Source organism: Macaca thibetana, chromosome 13 (genome assembly GCF_024542745.1).
Source record: "Macaca thibetana thibetana isolate TM-01 chromosome 13, ASM2454274v1, whole genome shotgun sequence".
In the NCBI taxonomy this organism is placed as follows: Eukaryota; Metazoa; Chordata; class Mammalia; order Primates; family Cercopithecidae; genus Macaca; species Macaca thibetana.
Window position 1 is genome coordinate 834015 of NC_065590.1, and position 15320 is coordinate 849334.

At 55.1% G+C, this 15320-nt stretch overlaps 1 long non-coding RNA gene across 1 annotated transcript; it reads right to left on the minus strand.

The window, feature by feature from the left end:
• Positions 1–6699: 6699 nt before the first annotated feature.
• On the minus strand, positions 6700–11003 carry LOC126934361 (uncharacterized). The gene is made up of 3 exons (XR_007718928.1): positions 10924–11003; positions 8430–8539; positions 6700–6940 (listed from the first exon to the last, which is right to left on the minus strand). It is a non-coding gene; the product is annotated as an uncharacterized LOC126934361 (long non-coding RNA).
• Positions 11004–15320: the final 4317 nt, after the last annotated feature.

The following is a 15320-nucleotide window of genomic DNA, read 5'->3' on the forward strand; positions in this document are numbered from 1 at the left end:
TACAGATGAGGTCTAGAGATAGCCTTTGCCCCCATCCCAGAAACCAAAGCCTACAGTCCTCTGCCCTCAGTCTGCAAGGCTCCGCCCAGTCCCGCACTGGGTGCTTCTCTCAGCAGCCCTGAGCAGAGGGCAGGAGGCAGGCTGTAAGCCTAGGGACTGCACCAGGCTGGCTTTTCACATGCTAGTCTCACTGCATCTTCACATCATCACCCAGAGGTGTTTCCATTTCACAGGTAAGGAAAGTGAGGCCCAGAGATCTAAGTGGGCTGCCCAAGGCCACCCGGTAAGGGACAGGGCTGGGGGTTGATCTGACTCTGAATTCCATGCCTTTTCACAGGACTGTGCCTCTGACGCAGGCACCAGCAGGCACCGAGGCCTCATCCCTGAGCGGATAGTGCTACACCCGTGGGGGTAAGGCAGCAGCCCTGCAGGGGGAGATGCCTGGTTGCCACCCTCCCCATCTGTGGCTGCTTCCTCCCCCTCCACAGCGGGCAGGAGCAGTTTCATGGAGCTGGGAGTCTTGTGGGTTCCCCACTTCCTGGAGGCTCCTCAACTCTTCAATCTGGATGAATCTGGGGGCAGGTCAGAAAAAGCTGTCTCTTGGACCGGGTGCAGTGGCTCATGGCTGTAATCCCAGCACTTTGGGAGGCCAAGGTGGGCTGATCTCTTGAGATCGGGAGTTTAAGACCAGCCTGGCCAACATGGTAGAACCCCGTCTCTACTAAAAAAAAAAAAAAAAAAAAAAAATTAGCCGTATGTGGTGGTGCACGCTTCTGCAGTCCCAGCTACTTGGGAGGCTAAGGCACGAGGATTGCTTGAACCCAGGAGGCAGAGGCTGCAGTGAGCCAAGATCATTCCACTGTACTCCAGCCTGGACAACAGAGTGAGACTCCATTAAAAAAAAAAAAAAAGAAGAAAGAAAGAAGGAAGGAAAGAAGGAAGGAAGGAAGGAGGGAAGGAGGGAAGGAGGGAAGGAAGCGAAGGAAGGGAAAGAAGGGAAGGAAGGAAGGAAAGGAAGGAAGGAAGGAGGGAAGGAGGGAGGGAGGGAAAGAAGGAAGGAAGGAAGGAAGGAAGGAAGGAAGGAAGGAAGGAAGGAAGGAAGGAAGGAAGGAAGGAAGGGAGGGAAGGAAAGGAAGGGAAGGAAGGAAGGGAAGGAAAGGAAGGGAAGGAAGGGAAGGGAAGGAAAGGAAGGAAAGGAAGGAAGGAAGGAGGGAGGGAGGGAGGGAAAGATGGAAGGAAGGAAGGAAGGAAGGAAGGAAAGGAAGGGAAGGAAAGGAAGGGAAGGAAAGGAAGGAAAGAAAGGAAGGAGGGAGGGAGGGAGGAAGGGGAGGAAGGGAAGGAAAGGAAGGAAAGGAAGGAAGGAAGGAGGGAGGGAGGGAGGGAGGAAGGGAAGGAAGGGAAGGAAAGAAGGAAGGAAGGAAGGAAGGAAGGAAGGAAGGAAGGAAGGAAGGAAGGAAGGAAGGAAGGAAGGAAGGAAAGGAGAAAGGGAGGGAGGGAAGGAAGGGCTTCCAAGAATGCACCAGGCCAAGACTAAGACCCAGACCCCTCCTCAGCCATCCCAATCTCCCTGTAGTTGCTGGGGATCCAGAGCCTGTCCTGCTCTCTCCCGGCCTGGGGTGCCCTTTCTGCCTTCTCAGTGGCTGGGTCGCCCCCTTCCCTGTCTTTTTCCTGGCTTGCCCTCTGGCAAGGGAGTGGGTCCTGAGCTGTGTGCAGGGGGCATGCGTGACACAGCATGGGGTGGAATAGAATCCTAGGAAGGCTGAGCCCAGGCCCTGCCCTTCATCCGCTGGCCCTTTCCCAGAGGAGACACAACAAACTCAAAGAGAACGTATGGGCTCCAGACCAAAGGTCCTTGGTTCATTGCATGCAGCTCCCACGGCTGCAGCGGCTTTTATGAGAAAGCAGCAAATCATAAGAAAACTATCTGCTTGGGAGGACTTAATTGGGACAGAAACTGAAGATGGATGCCAGATGTGCAACGGCATCCAAACCAGAGTCCCAAATTCCCACAAAGATCCTCAGTCAACTCTCCTGTTCCTTTGACCAGGTAATAAGAGTCCTAACAGCAGTAGCAGTGGCTCCATTTCTAAAGCACGCACGGTATGCTATGCACTGCTTTTATTTCTAGTTCCTTTCATTACCTAGAGAGGCATTGCTCTGCACATTTTACAGATAAGGAAACTGAGGTTACTGAGGTTAGGTAACTCAACCAAGGTCACGTATTTAGAAAGTGGTGGAACTTTTCAAAATACTAAGTTGGGGAAATGCTCATCATTTGTAGAAAAATTTTCAATAAGGCATAAGAACACAGGCTTCCAGTTAACCCTCAGTTACCCAGAAAAGTAAATTCCCCAGAACGTCCTGCACATCGTGTATGCCTGTGTACGTGCATGCAGTTGAATATTCTGATTAGCAGAGCTCATGATAAACAGGCCAGACTACAGAGAAAAAAAAAAAAATGTACAGAAACCAGCAACCATGTTCTCCGAATTCATCGCATGCTTGGAGATCCCCAGGTAAAAAGTTAGCAAAACATACCTTGTTCAAAGCAACTGGCCAGGGATGGGGTGTGAAGCAGCCACCACTGCTAGGGGCACAGCATCCACTGGAGTTCCCTCCTCACTCCTAACGCCCGCGGGCAGCAGATCCAGGGTTGCCGGGCCACCTCCCTCTCCTGACTGCAGTGCGGGAAGAAACGCAGGATGCCGCCAGGCACCAGATCCTGCCCCGCCCCTGATCCACAGTGTGGCCTTGAGCACACCACTTTCCCTCTCTGGGCCTTGATTTTCCCATCTGTAAAATCAGGACACAGTGAACTGTAAAGGGTCCGGAGGGAAATTTCATGGATTGGTTGATGATCCCAGGCTGCCGCCCCTTAGAAGCGCTCCTCCCTCCAGAGGGCTCTTGGATCTGGGGATCCCAGGTGGGAGCCTTCCTGGGAAGCGGAAGTGATACCTGAGACCTCTGCAGCTTCTCTCCTACCTCTGAAAGACTGAGCAGGCAGCCTGGTGTCTCAGACACGCCTCATTCCCCTACTTCCCTTCAACAGGATTAGAGTTCCTACAAAAGCTTCACTGCTATGCAAGAAGGCAGGGTGCTCTCCCACACAGAGGCGCGCCCAGACAGTCCACGGGACACGTGCCCATAAGCCCGAGTGTGCTCAAGCCCCCCCACACCACCGGCACGGCACTATGGCACTCTAAGCAGAAGCTCAGGGACCTTCTGGGCCAGACCTAGGGCAGCCCTTGCCACTCCTCAGTGACAGACCTGTGTCTGGGTACCAGGGCAGTGAGGACTCCCAGAATGTACACAATATGGCAGGACCCGCTCTGCTTCTTGTCCTTCCTCCAAGTTCCCACTCAGCATCGTAAAATGGAGATGCAGCCAGGCTCAGTGGCTCACACCTGTAATCCCAGCACTTTGGGAGACAAAAGTGGGTGGATCACTTGAGCCCAGGAGTTCAAGACCAGTCTGGGTAACATAGCGAGATCCTACCTCCATAAAAATTTTTAAAAGACGGCCGGGCGTGGTGGCTCAAGCCTGTAATCCCAGCACTTTGGGAGGCTGAGACGGGCGGATCACGAGGTCAGGAGATCGAGACCATCCTGGTTAACATGGTGAAACCCCGTCTCTACTAAAAAAATACAAAAAACTAGCCGGGCGTGGTGGCGGGCGCCTGTAGTCCCAGCTACTCGGGAGGCTGAGGCAGGAGAATGGTGTAAACCCGGGAGGCGGAGCTTGCAGTGAGCTGAGATCCGGCCACTGCACTCCAGCCCGGGTGACAGAGCGAGACTTCGTCTCAAAAAAAAAAAAAAACTTTTTTAAAGACAAGACAGGCATGGTGGTGCATGTCTATGGTCGTGGCTGCCTGGGAGGCTGAGGTGTGAGAATCACTTGAGCCCAGGAGTCCAAGGCTGTAGTAAGCTGACACTGCACCACTGCACTCCAGTCTGACCCTGTCTCAAAAAAAAAAAAAAGAAGAGAGAGATGCTCCCAGCTTTCTTCGGGAAGCGAGGTGTTCCCTCCACCCCTTGGGATTAACAGTCAACACAGCTCCCTCTAAGCCATTTATTTATTTATTTATTTATTTTTTTTTCTTTTTTTTTTTTTTTTTTTTTTTGAGACGGAGTCTCACGCTGTTGCCCCAGGCTGGAGTGCAGTGGCGCGATCTCGGCTCACTGCAAGCTCCGCCTCCCGGGTTCCCGCCATTCTCCTGCCTCAGCCTCCTGAGTAGCTGGGACTACAGGCGCCCGCCACCGCGCCCGGCCAATTTTTTGTATTTTTAGTAGAGACGGGGTTTCACCGTGGTCTCGATCTCCTGACCTTGTGATCCGCCCGCCTCGGCCTCCCAAAGTGCTGGGATTACAGGCTTGAACCACCGCGCCCGGCCTAAGCCATTTATTATGATATTGACGTACTTCAGTATCAGTACTAGGGACTGCTCCAAGTCCCAGCGTGACTGGGACCGCCCTGGTGCCTTCCTCTTCTTCAGACTCCTCAGCAGTGTGACAACTGTGTGGGGGGTGACACTAGGTCCTCTGGTAGGTCAGGAGCTGTACTGACCCGGTCCTGCCGGGCCACCCTGTAGCATCACACTGTGGCAGGGAGGCAGGGATTGCAAGCACCTGAGTCCTCACACGCTCAGCTGACCCCGCAGGTCCCTGACCTCGGCTGTGTTCGGTGCCTGTCCTTGTGCGTGGCAGGCAGCAGCCAGGCCTTGTGTGCAGCACCGTGCCACAGCCGTCTCGCCGTCTGCAGGACTGTTGCTGGTGACAGCAGCTCTGTATCTGGCCCTTCCTGGGAGCTCAGGAGGGTCCTGCTTACAGGGCGAATTTTGTGCTGAGACAGCGCGCTAGGCTGAGAGGCCAGGTGTTCCCGGTGGCCCAGGAAAACCAGCCGTCAGCATCTCCTGCCCACACCTGTCCTGAGGTCAGAAGGAACTTGAGTCCAGCAGGCTCCCAGAGCCAGAGAGCTTCTGCACCTGCAAAGCCCAAGTCCCTGCTTCAGACTGAAGGGAGGGGGACCTGAAGAGAATATGCATACGGCCACCTCAGACTGCACACATGGGTTGCTGGGGGAGCGGAGGGTTGCCCCTGGGCCCACCCCACCCACGCCACCCACGCCACCCTGGCAATTCAGCCTGAAACAAATGATTAGCCTCTCTGTATAGATTAATGTTTCTCTCCCAGGCATGTCAGTTCAATAAAACCCCGTTCATTTGGGCCTCACTGTGACCTCTAGGACGCTGGCCAAAGGGCAAGCATCACCAGGCCAAGGGGCCTGGGAGTGAAATCGTGGGTAGGGATAGGTGACAGGGGTGTTGAATCGGCCCGAGTGGTTCTTTTCCAGTTAATTTCGAGTCGGTCTCCAGAATGCAAGCTTGTCCAGTGCGTGGCCCACGGCCTGCGACCCGGGAAGGTTTTGAATGCGGCCGAAATTCATAAAGCTTCCTTAAAACGCTGAGGTATGTTCGCGACTTTTTCTTTTAGCTCACCGGCTGCGTAGTGTTCGTGTATTTTATGTATGGTGCAAGACAATTCTTTAACTTCAAAAGGCGGGACGCCCTGCAGTGGGACGCCAGGTTCCTCTAAGAGTGGGTGTAGGCCTCCAAAAGTGTCCACATGATACTTCCAGAACAACTTCACTCACGGAGGTGTGCAGGGAGGTGCGTGCTGCTGGAAAAGAGGCTTCAGGGGTCTGCCCAATGTCCGCAGGGCCCGGGAGAGCAGGGCCCACGGGCACAGGCAGGGAAGGCCTCGGGAGGGTCACCGTCCGACAGTCCGGCCTGCGGGGCTGCAGCACGGCCCGCTCTCAGCGGCTCTTCCTGCCCCTTTCGGTGGTGGGGCTGTGTGGGGCCCGGGGCTTTCGGCGGGGCCCGAGGGGCCGGCGAGGCTGCAGCCCTGGAGCCCCCTGCCTGGCAGCCATTTGGGCCCCAGGGAAATATCGACGCTTTGGCTAACCGAATTATTCTTTCGGTTTGAGCCAGCTCCCCTTTTTGAGTCAGATCCGGCGGCAGGGCCAGAAAAGCGCTTTCTGAAACCCCAGCAAGGTCCCGGGTGGGGGTGGGGTGGGGTGGGGGGGGCGCGGCCGAGCTGCTGGGGGCCCTCCCCCCCACCCCTAGATCTCCCCCCCACCCCTAGATCTCCCCCCGCCCCACCCCCGGCTCTCCCCCCCCCCCCCCGGCTCTCCCCCCCGCCCCACCCCCGGCTCTCCCCCCGCCCAACCCCCGGCTCTCCCCCCCCCCCCCCCCTCTCCTCCCCCGCGCCCCCCGGTTCTCTCCCCCGGCTCTCCCCCCGCTCCCCCCGCCCCCCCGGCTCTTCCCCCGCCCCCCCGGCTCTCCCCCCTCTCCCCCCTCCCCGCCCACCCCCGGCTTTCCCCCCACTCACCCCGCCCCACCCCTGGCTCTCCCCCGGCTCTCTCCTCGCCCCGCCTCCAGCTCTCCCCCCCACTCCCCCTCAGCCCTCTGTGCCCCCCTTGTGCCCCCCCCGCCGCAACCCCGGAGCCGGTGCCCAAAAGGGGCCAGGAAGCCTGCAGGGGTCGCTCAGGGCTGGGGCAGGGGCTTGGTCGAACACACTAGTGCTTAGGGCACCAAAATAGAAAAAGAAGAATGCTTGGAAAGAATTTGATGTTTCCCAAGGAGCATCGAAAATCGCCATTACGGGAAAAGTCAAACTCTTGAGGGACTTCCTTACACTAATGTAACTGTCCTGGGTTGTTTTTATTTCTAATTATGCTGGGAGGATGGGCGTCATGATCTTTTTCAAGGCTTAATGCCCCCTCCACAGTCCCTGGGGGACCTCGGGCCTTGGTGCCTCTCCAGGACATCCTGATGCCTCTGAGGTCCCATTTCAACTCCCTGGGGTCCCGGGCTGCCCAGCTGTTATTTTGCAGAATTTCTCTCCCACAGTGTCACCAGTAGTTCTGCTTATGGCTCCTGCCACTGAGTCACAAGGGGAGGAGGGGATTTCTGAGCTGTTTCAACACTTACCCAGAATATTAGAGGTTTCATGCAGCCCTTGTTTATTTGAAAAAAAGTAAAGAAAGCCCCAAAGCCAACAAAATATGACACACTTGTACAGGAGGGAAGGCAGGGGGTTGGGGGCCTTGCGGAACCAAAAGGTCTCTCTGCTGAGCTGGGGCTGGAGCTGGAAGTCGGGTTTCCTGTCCCTACTCCCCCAGCCTGGGCCCACCCCGTGCCTTCTGTTTCACCCAGGGCTGTGGAAACCAGCTAATGTTTATGGAGTACTTCCTCTCGCCAGTGGGCACAGTTCTAAGCCCTTTATAAGAAATAGCTCATCCAATGCCCGTAATTGCACCCGGAGGCGTGAGGGCTGTTATTGTGCCTGACAGCCGGTTTCATAGATAGGAGACAGCACGGAGAGCTCAACTGCACTGGGCTACTTGGTTTTCCTGTGGAGAAAAATTTGCCCATCGCTTTGGCACAGAATCTGTGCCAAGGCAGTCCTCAGAGTCCAGCCACAGGATGCCCAGAACCTCCCTCCAGCTGAGACAAGCTGGCCAGGGGCTTGGGGCCTCCGAGCTCCTTGGGGAGCTAAGGGGGTGCTGTCCTGGAGTCCAAGACCTGGGCTGTACTCACTACCCCTGGCCAGGATTCAGTAGCAACAGGGATACCCAGGAAAGGGGCTGTGGCCTGAGCAGTCAGCCTGCAGCCATAGGGAGGGTGTGACTCCAGCGAGAGGGGTACATGTGAGGTCAAGGCTCCAGCATCTAGAATGTGCTGCCCTTGACAATGAGGAAGCGCTAATCCCTGGAGAAGGAAGGGCAGATGATGCCTGGTGATGGAGGGAGATGTGGGATGGGGGTGGAGGTGGGTGCCTGGCCTCTTCCTTCTCCCCATCCTCCATGCCCTTCATTCTCCTGTGGATCTTCATTTAGCACCTACTGTGCACCTGCCCTCAGTGGCCTCTCACTTCCTCCCCTTCCTTCCCAATTCCTTTACCAACTCTGAGATCTTCTGAAGCGACTGTGAGACCTTGGCTAAGTCCCTTCCCACTTAGACCCTCAGTTTCCTCTTCTGGAGGAGCAGCGGCCGGGGCTCTGCGGCCCTGTCAGCAGCGTGGCAGATAGTAAAGAGCACTCCTAGCTGGAGACGAGAGGCTTGGGGGCTGCTGGCCAGTCACACAGTGGCATGAGGCCGACCACGGGAGCACGACGTGGCACATGCCACGGCAGAGGTGTGTGCTGAGACCCCTGGGTATCTGCCTCAGGTGGGCCCTTGAAGGATGAGCAGAAGCTCACTGGGTAGATATGGTGGGAACTGGCAAGCTGGGGAAGGCTCCTCCAGGCCCAGAGGGTACAGCTCATGCGCACACGCAGCCCCAGGAACAGCACGGGGCACTGGGGCAAAGCCCTCCCAGTGTGGCTATACTGCCATATTTGCCAGAGAGGGGGGATGCCAAACTAGCTACCTCCATGTCCAGAGCTGTCTTTACCCAGGCCCAAGGCCCAGGGAAGCCCCCTTCACGCAGCCCTCTGCCTTCAGCCGTGGCCACTACCCCTCAGGCAGGTCTGGAAGAGCCTGCTGAGGCCAAGGCGGAGAGAGAGAAGGCAGTTTTAACAGAGCAAAGTCCGTCAGGCTGGCCCCATGGCTGAAGACACCATTGCACAGGTGGGCAGCTGGGGTGAGGAAGGGGGGCTGAACAACCCTTCCGGGAGTCCAAGGCAGGCCAGGGTACCCCAGATGTGGGGAAGAACGCGTCAGGGGCTTCTGGGCTGGCTCTCTGGTGAGTTAGTGTATAGATACGTTTGTGCGATCCTACGTGTGAGCTGTGGGCTCCTGGCATGCCAGACCCATGCATAGATGCACAGGCATGTGTGCACAGGTTTGCACACTCGCGCCTGGGCCTGCAGCAGCAAAAAGGATGCACAGCAGATGCGGGGAGAATGAGAGCTCTTGGGGTGTAGACAGGACCATTTAGACCTGGGTTCACCTTGGATTCTCCCTGCCAGGTACCGTTTCTAACAAAGGTAGTTGGGATGTCAGGCAGGGAGGGCAGTACTGCCTATGGCAGGTGCCGGGTGGATGACACCATGATGATGAAAGCAGGGGCCTGGGCTTCAGGTCGGGGCTGCAGTGTGGGGGAGCCGCAGTGAGGGTATGAAACCTCGGAGAGATCTGAGTTCTTGGAGCCAGTGGACCCTCGATCATTGCAAGGCTGAAAGTTTTAGTTTTCATATTCGCAAAGTCCCATGAGTTCATCTGGGGAGGAGGAATTAGAGCAGTATCTCCCCGAAAAGCCTGGGCTTCCAGTATCGAAGGGGTTAGTGGGGCCCACTCAGATTGGAGATGAGTCACTGACTTCCCCCACAATTCCTCCCTGCACGCCCGCATCCTGGCCAGAGCCTAGGACCCCACCAGGAACCCGGGGAGCGGGGCCGGGGGGTGCTTCGCAGCTGCTACCCAAAGACCTCGAAAACCTGATCGGGAGTGGGGTCTCAGGGCCCAGCCCCAGGTCATCAGGGCAGGGCCTGAGGAGCACAGAATCCACCCTGCAGAAGTGCTGATGCCACTGGGGAAGGAGGCTGTTCTCGTAGCCGCCACAATAGAATGACCAGTTGTTGAAGGCTTATGTTATTTCTCACCCTCACAGTAATCTTGCAAGCTAGGTATTGCTAACGCCATTTCACACGGGAAAACTGAGGGTTGGAGACAGTGAATAACCCATCCCAGGTCATACCACCTGCAAGGGAGGGTACCCGGATTGCACACCAGTCCGCCTGGCTCCAGAGCCTGGGGAGGTTTCTGTTCTCTGGACTGGTTGAGAAGCCCCCAGGGAGGCATGGACCTCTCCTAGCCTGTTGCTGCAGGAGTCAGCGTGTGAGGGGAGCCTGCCTCAAGTGTTTAGGGTCTGCCACCATGAACCTGAGTGATTCCACACTGCCTAGGCATGGCTGGGACGCCGTTAGGAAGTCTCCAGGCCTCTTTAGGGCTACTGAGGGTGAGATGACGTCTGTGTCCTGCTCACAGCTGAGACCCAATTCACGTTGTGGGTCCTGGCCCAGAGGGCAGGTGTTATAACGAGACTGAGGGCAGCTTTTTTTTTTTTTTTTAAGCTGGGGTCTGGCTCTGTCGCCCAGGCTAGGGTGCCCTGGTGCAATCAAAGCTCACTGCAGCCTTGAACTCCTGGCTCAAGAGATCCCCTCCCACCTCAGCTCCTGAGTCACTGGGACCACAGGCCCACGCCGCTGCCCCCCACAAGGGTCAGCTTCGTGATCAGCAGCTCTCCCCAGGTCATCACAATCCTGCCCCCAGGATGTGGAAAGTGTCGCTGGCAGTTACCACTGTCCCATAAGTCTGGCGGATTCCCAGCTCCGCGTTCTCCAAATACAGGGCAACTAAAGGGAAAAGGGGGAAATAGAAATTAAGGCATCACCCCTCACGACTTGGCAGTTAGTCTAGCGGAAAATCGGCACCTCTCCAGAGGTTTGGGGACCCCTCTTTCCCCTCCCTGTGTCCCCAGGCCGATCCCCAGCCCTTTACTCCAACGGTAGACCTGAAGTTGTCGAGATATCAACTCGACATCTTAGGAGGGAGGGGAGAAACACTGAAAGAAAAAACAAAACAAAACCAGCTGCCCCCAGGAGGGACAACGATTCTCTGAAGATCAGGCGGTCCCGAACTTCCCCCAGCACCCTGAACAACGAGGTAAACTGCGGTGTGGCGGGCAGCTCCCTCTACTCCCGCTAGCTGGATGTCAGCGCCCACCGCAAGCCCAGGGCTCAGCTGGCAGGGCCCCGCATGCAGCCCCCACCCGGGGCAGGGCTGAGCGGCAGAGCGTACCAGCCGCGCCCCCTTCCTGGCCGTGCTCCTGCCCGGGCCCCTGGAGCCTGCCTCTCCCCCTCTGATGTAAGCTGATATTTTAATTCTCTTACAAGGAATGGTGTTTAGAGAAATGACTTAACCGGATTACTCATCGTCTCTAATGACTTGGCCGGACTCCGGCGCTATTCCTAGACGTGACGCTTGAGGCTTTGATTCTTTCTCTCTTTTCTTTTGCTCCTTTTTTTTTTTTTTTTTTAAATACCAAGAAATTACAGCCCTGCCTACACAGAGGCCCAGCCCCTACACGCCCCCCTTGCATGGCATCCTGGGAGATGGAGTTCTTTCCTGGCCCCAGTCACGCCCCCATCGCCTAGGGACCCCCATCCCCAGCCCAACTCCTTGCCCCTCTCCCGCCTCATCTTGGTGGGAGATGGGCAGGGTCTGGCTGGGCAGAGGTCATTTAACCTCTACATGCCTTGCTTTACTCTTCTGTCACATGGAAGGGTCACCTGACATACAACAGAGAGTGGAAGGGTCAGTTGAGACCTTATTTTAAGTAAAAGTGTCACACAGACCCAATGGTTTTAAGAGATTCCTTGTCCAGTGCATTTTGTGCTGAGCTCCAGTCAAGACTCCCACAGAGCTTTAGTTACCCTGACCCTGGGACTTACCAGTGCCTGGCCCTCACCCAGCCCACACTTACTCCTTCCTATCTGTGGAGGAGTCTGCGGGCTTGTCCAGCACTTACTCTCTGGTTCTCTGTTGTAATAAAGGGATAGATACAGATACAGCGCCCACTTCAGAGGGCTAGAGCGACATTGAATGAAATACTCCATGCAAGATGGTGCAGTGTGTGTTAGGGTCAGCCCTGGTCCAAGGCTTTTTCACCCCTTTCAGCACAAGACCTTGGCTGAGTAGCTGGAGCAGGGACTGATTCTTAGCAGCCTGTGAAGTTGGCAAGGGCCACATCTTCTGCTCCACAAGGATATCGACTTCGTTCTGGCCGTGGCTACATCCCATGTCTAGCTCAGTGCTGGCACGTAGTAGGACCACACAACACATATTGGATGAGTGGATGACTGAAAAAGTGGAGAGTTATCCTGCTTTCCAGAGGAGGAGGCTGAGGCCCTGAGAGGTTCAGTGACTTGTCCAAGGCCACACAGCTGGGCTGTGTCTTCAGTGGGGATGAAAACCCCAGTTTTCTCTCCCTGCCCTCCGTTCCCCTCCCCCAGGGGAATTCAGCTTCCACCATTCAGGCTCAGGAAGTTCAGAACCATGGGTTTCTACCCTGCTGGGACACAGTGGGGAGATGTGGGGTGGAGAGGTGAACCCAGCCCAGACCCTGGCCCAACACAGGAAGTCCTTCCAGATTGGCCGGAGGTTGGAGGGAACCTAGAGCCAGGTGCAGATGCAGTTTCCAGCATGGACAAAGCTCGGGAAGCTGGTTTACACGCGCCCTGGGGTACAGTGGCCAAAGCTCTTTCAGGCAGGAAGTTGGCCCTTGGTGATCTGGGACTCACAACCACCTCCCCACTGCCTCACCCCCAGCAGTTCCCCAAAGGCCAAAAGCTATTCTTGTCTTTTTCTAAAAGAGGCATTTGAAACCATGAGCCAATTTTTTCCATTCCTGAGCTTGGGTATCATCTATTTCGGGCATTTGTTGTTTTCCATGAGTTGCAAATGCTGCTGTGAAGCTGGCCTTTCCTGGACAGCTAGCTCGGGGAACGAGGAGTTAGGCAAGCAGGGTGGAGCTGCGTTAAAAATACTTCCCTGCTTCGTTTCTCCTTTGAAAACAAAGCCCTAGGGGCCTTTGGCAACTGCTGAGCCTGGGAACTGAGCTTCCCAGGATAGAAGACTGGCTATGCATTCTGTTTCCTGAGGGCACTGGAGGGGTTTGTCGGTCCCAGACGACACAAAAGCACTGATTTTACTGTGTGACTTTGGGCAGTTTGCTTAACCTCTCTGGGCCTGGTGGCCTCCTTTCTAAAATGAGACCAGGTGGACAGATGATCTTGAATGGTCCCTACGGCTCTGAGAGCTCCAGGAGGAGAACCACCCCCGGGGCCAGATTTTCTTCCTAGAAATGGGCTAACAAGAGGTGCTAGGACATGGAAGTGGGAGTTAGAAAGCAGCTTTTAGCTCAGTCTGGGAACACTTTGTGAGCTCTTTAGCCCTGAAACTGTTCTAAGGGGGTCTATAATGTTCTCAGCAGGATTCATGTAATTCCAAAAAGATTAAACGCTATCAAGAGGAGATTAAATACACTGTGCTGGGCACACAGCCCAGCAGTTCCCAAAGAAGCAGATCTGTGTTCTAACAAGGAAAGTCTGTAAGATCTAGCGGTAATCGAAAAAGCAAGTTTCAGAATGCAGCAATGAGAATTGTATTGTTTCCTTAAACATACACATAAAACAAAGCTATATATTTTTCTATACCTGGATACACACATATTTTTGAAAATACATAGGGAAAGTTCTGGAAGACTTCACCCAATCTGACAGGTCCTTAACTCTGGGGCAGGGAGGGAACTGGATTTGGGGTGGCATCAGAGAGGGCCGATCTACTTGCATGTTTTTACAGGAAGAATGTGTTTATTTATTAAGTGATGGTTTGTTTTTCTTATTCTTGAGACACACAAAGAGACATCAGGACACTGAGGGGCTAGGTGACCCCTCTGTAGGCACAGAGGCGTCCTGGCCTGGGACCCTGTGGTTGAAGAGTGCAGGAGGAGGGCGGCTTTGGGCCGGAGTGGAGGTGTGTGAGATGGAGGCTTGAGCAATGGAAGTGTTTACGCTTTTAGCCAGATGAATGAAGATGTCTGTTTTCCGCAGGATTTACGGGCCATTGTAAATTACTTTCTATTGCAAACAGTTGCCTCAGGAAGCAATTAAATTTAGATCCTATCGTTCCCAGGCTGGCACAGGCAGGTGTTGACTTGCTGAGGCTTTGCACAACAGCCCTTGTCTGTCAGAATGTGCCCAGCTGCCCGGATGGCAGAATAACCTTAACGCTTGGTGGAATGAGCTGCTGTCTTATAAGATAGTGAGTTCCTTGTCAGTAGGGGTATCCAACCCACAAGTGAGGGGTTGGCCTAGATTGTGACCCCGGAGGCTGCATCCGGAGCTCCATTCCCAACTTTGGGCCTAGTGCCTGCCAGTGAATGCTTCCAGAATGGACAAAGGTGCTTCCTGATGGCATCCCATCATAGTGTCTTCCACCACAGCCTTAGCTCTTCTGGAGGGGAAAGTGGCTTGTGAACTTGGAAGTGGGATGCATTGTTATAATGACCGTTACGATTGTTCTGGGTGTCCATTACCAACTCTACAGGTGCTGGCTCTTACAAGCCAACCCATTACGAGGCAGACAGGGGATTTATCCTGCAGAGCCCACAGTGTCATCTGCTCTAGACTGAGCCTGCAGACATCTTCCATCCCAGGGCCAAAGAGCAAGGGCCAGGGTTTCAGGTTCACCAAACTGCAGCCCTGGTCCATTCTTTTAGTGTGAGGAGGGGTACCAGTATGACAAGTGGTCAGTAATGGGTGCAAAGTGGGTGGGGGGGATGCCTGGGTATGAGGGCTCCTCTTCCTGGGTCTAGCTCTGGCTCCAACACCTACCAGCTGTGTTACTTGAGCTGATCTCTCAGACCTCAGTTTTACCCTACAAAATGAGGACAATGATGGTGTGAAGTGCATACAGCTATTATGAGTATTAAAATTCATCAACGAAGATTTCTGTGTAGCTTCTATGTGCTAGGAACAGTGTTCCCGTCCTAGGTAACCACCTGCTGAGACGGAAACCCTGAGCCTCCGTTTCTTCCTCTTTGGCCTGCACAGGTCCAGGTTGCTGCTATGGCTGGCTGGGCACCTCCTCCTGCCTCCATTCACCCTAGGCCTCATTCCCACCTCCCACAGCCTGAACTCATGCCCCCTCTTAGGACTACTCAGCTTGTAGCTGCCACACTCTGTCTGCATTATGTATGTGGGCATTGACTATTACTGGCAGGCCTGGCCACAGAACCTAGGCCAAGGATTTCCTAGTTCCGTCCTTGTCTAGCTCACACTAACCACCTCTCCTTTTTTTTTTCTTTTTTTTTTTGAGGCAGGGTCTCCGTCTGTTGCCCAGGATAGAGTGTAGTGGTGTGATTGCAATACACTACAGCTTCGACCTTCTGGGCTCAAGTGAGCCTCCCGCCTCCGCCTCCCAAAGCACAGGGATTCCTCACCTGGCCTTCTTTGTTGGCCTGGGTGGGGAATGGGAAATGCACAGGGCCACTTTCTTTTTTTTTTTTTTTTTTTTTTTTGAGACGGAGTCTTGCTCTTGCTCTGTCGCCCAGGCTGGGGTGCAGTGGCCGGATCTGAGCTCACTGCAAGCTCCGCCTCCCGGGTTTACGCCATTCTCCTGCCTCAGCCTCCCGAGTAGCTGGGACTACAGGCGCCCGCCACCTCGCCCGGCTAGTTTTTTTTTGTATTTTTTAGTAGAGACGGGGTTTCACCGTGTTAGCCAGGATGGTCTCGATCTCCTGACCTCGCGATCCGCC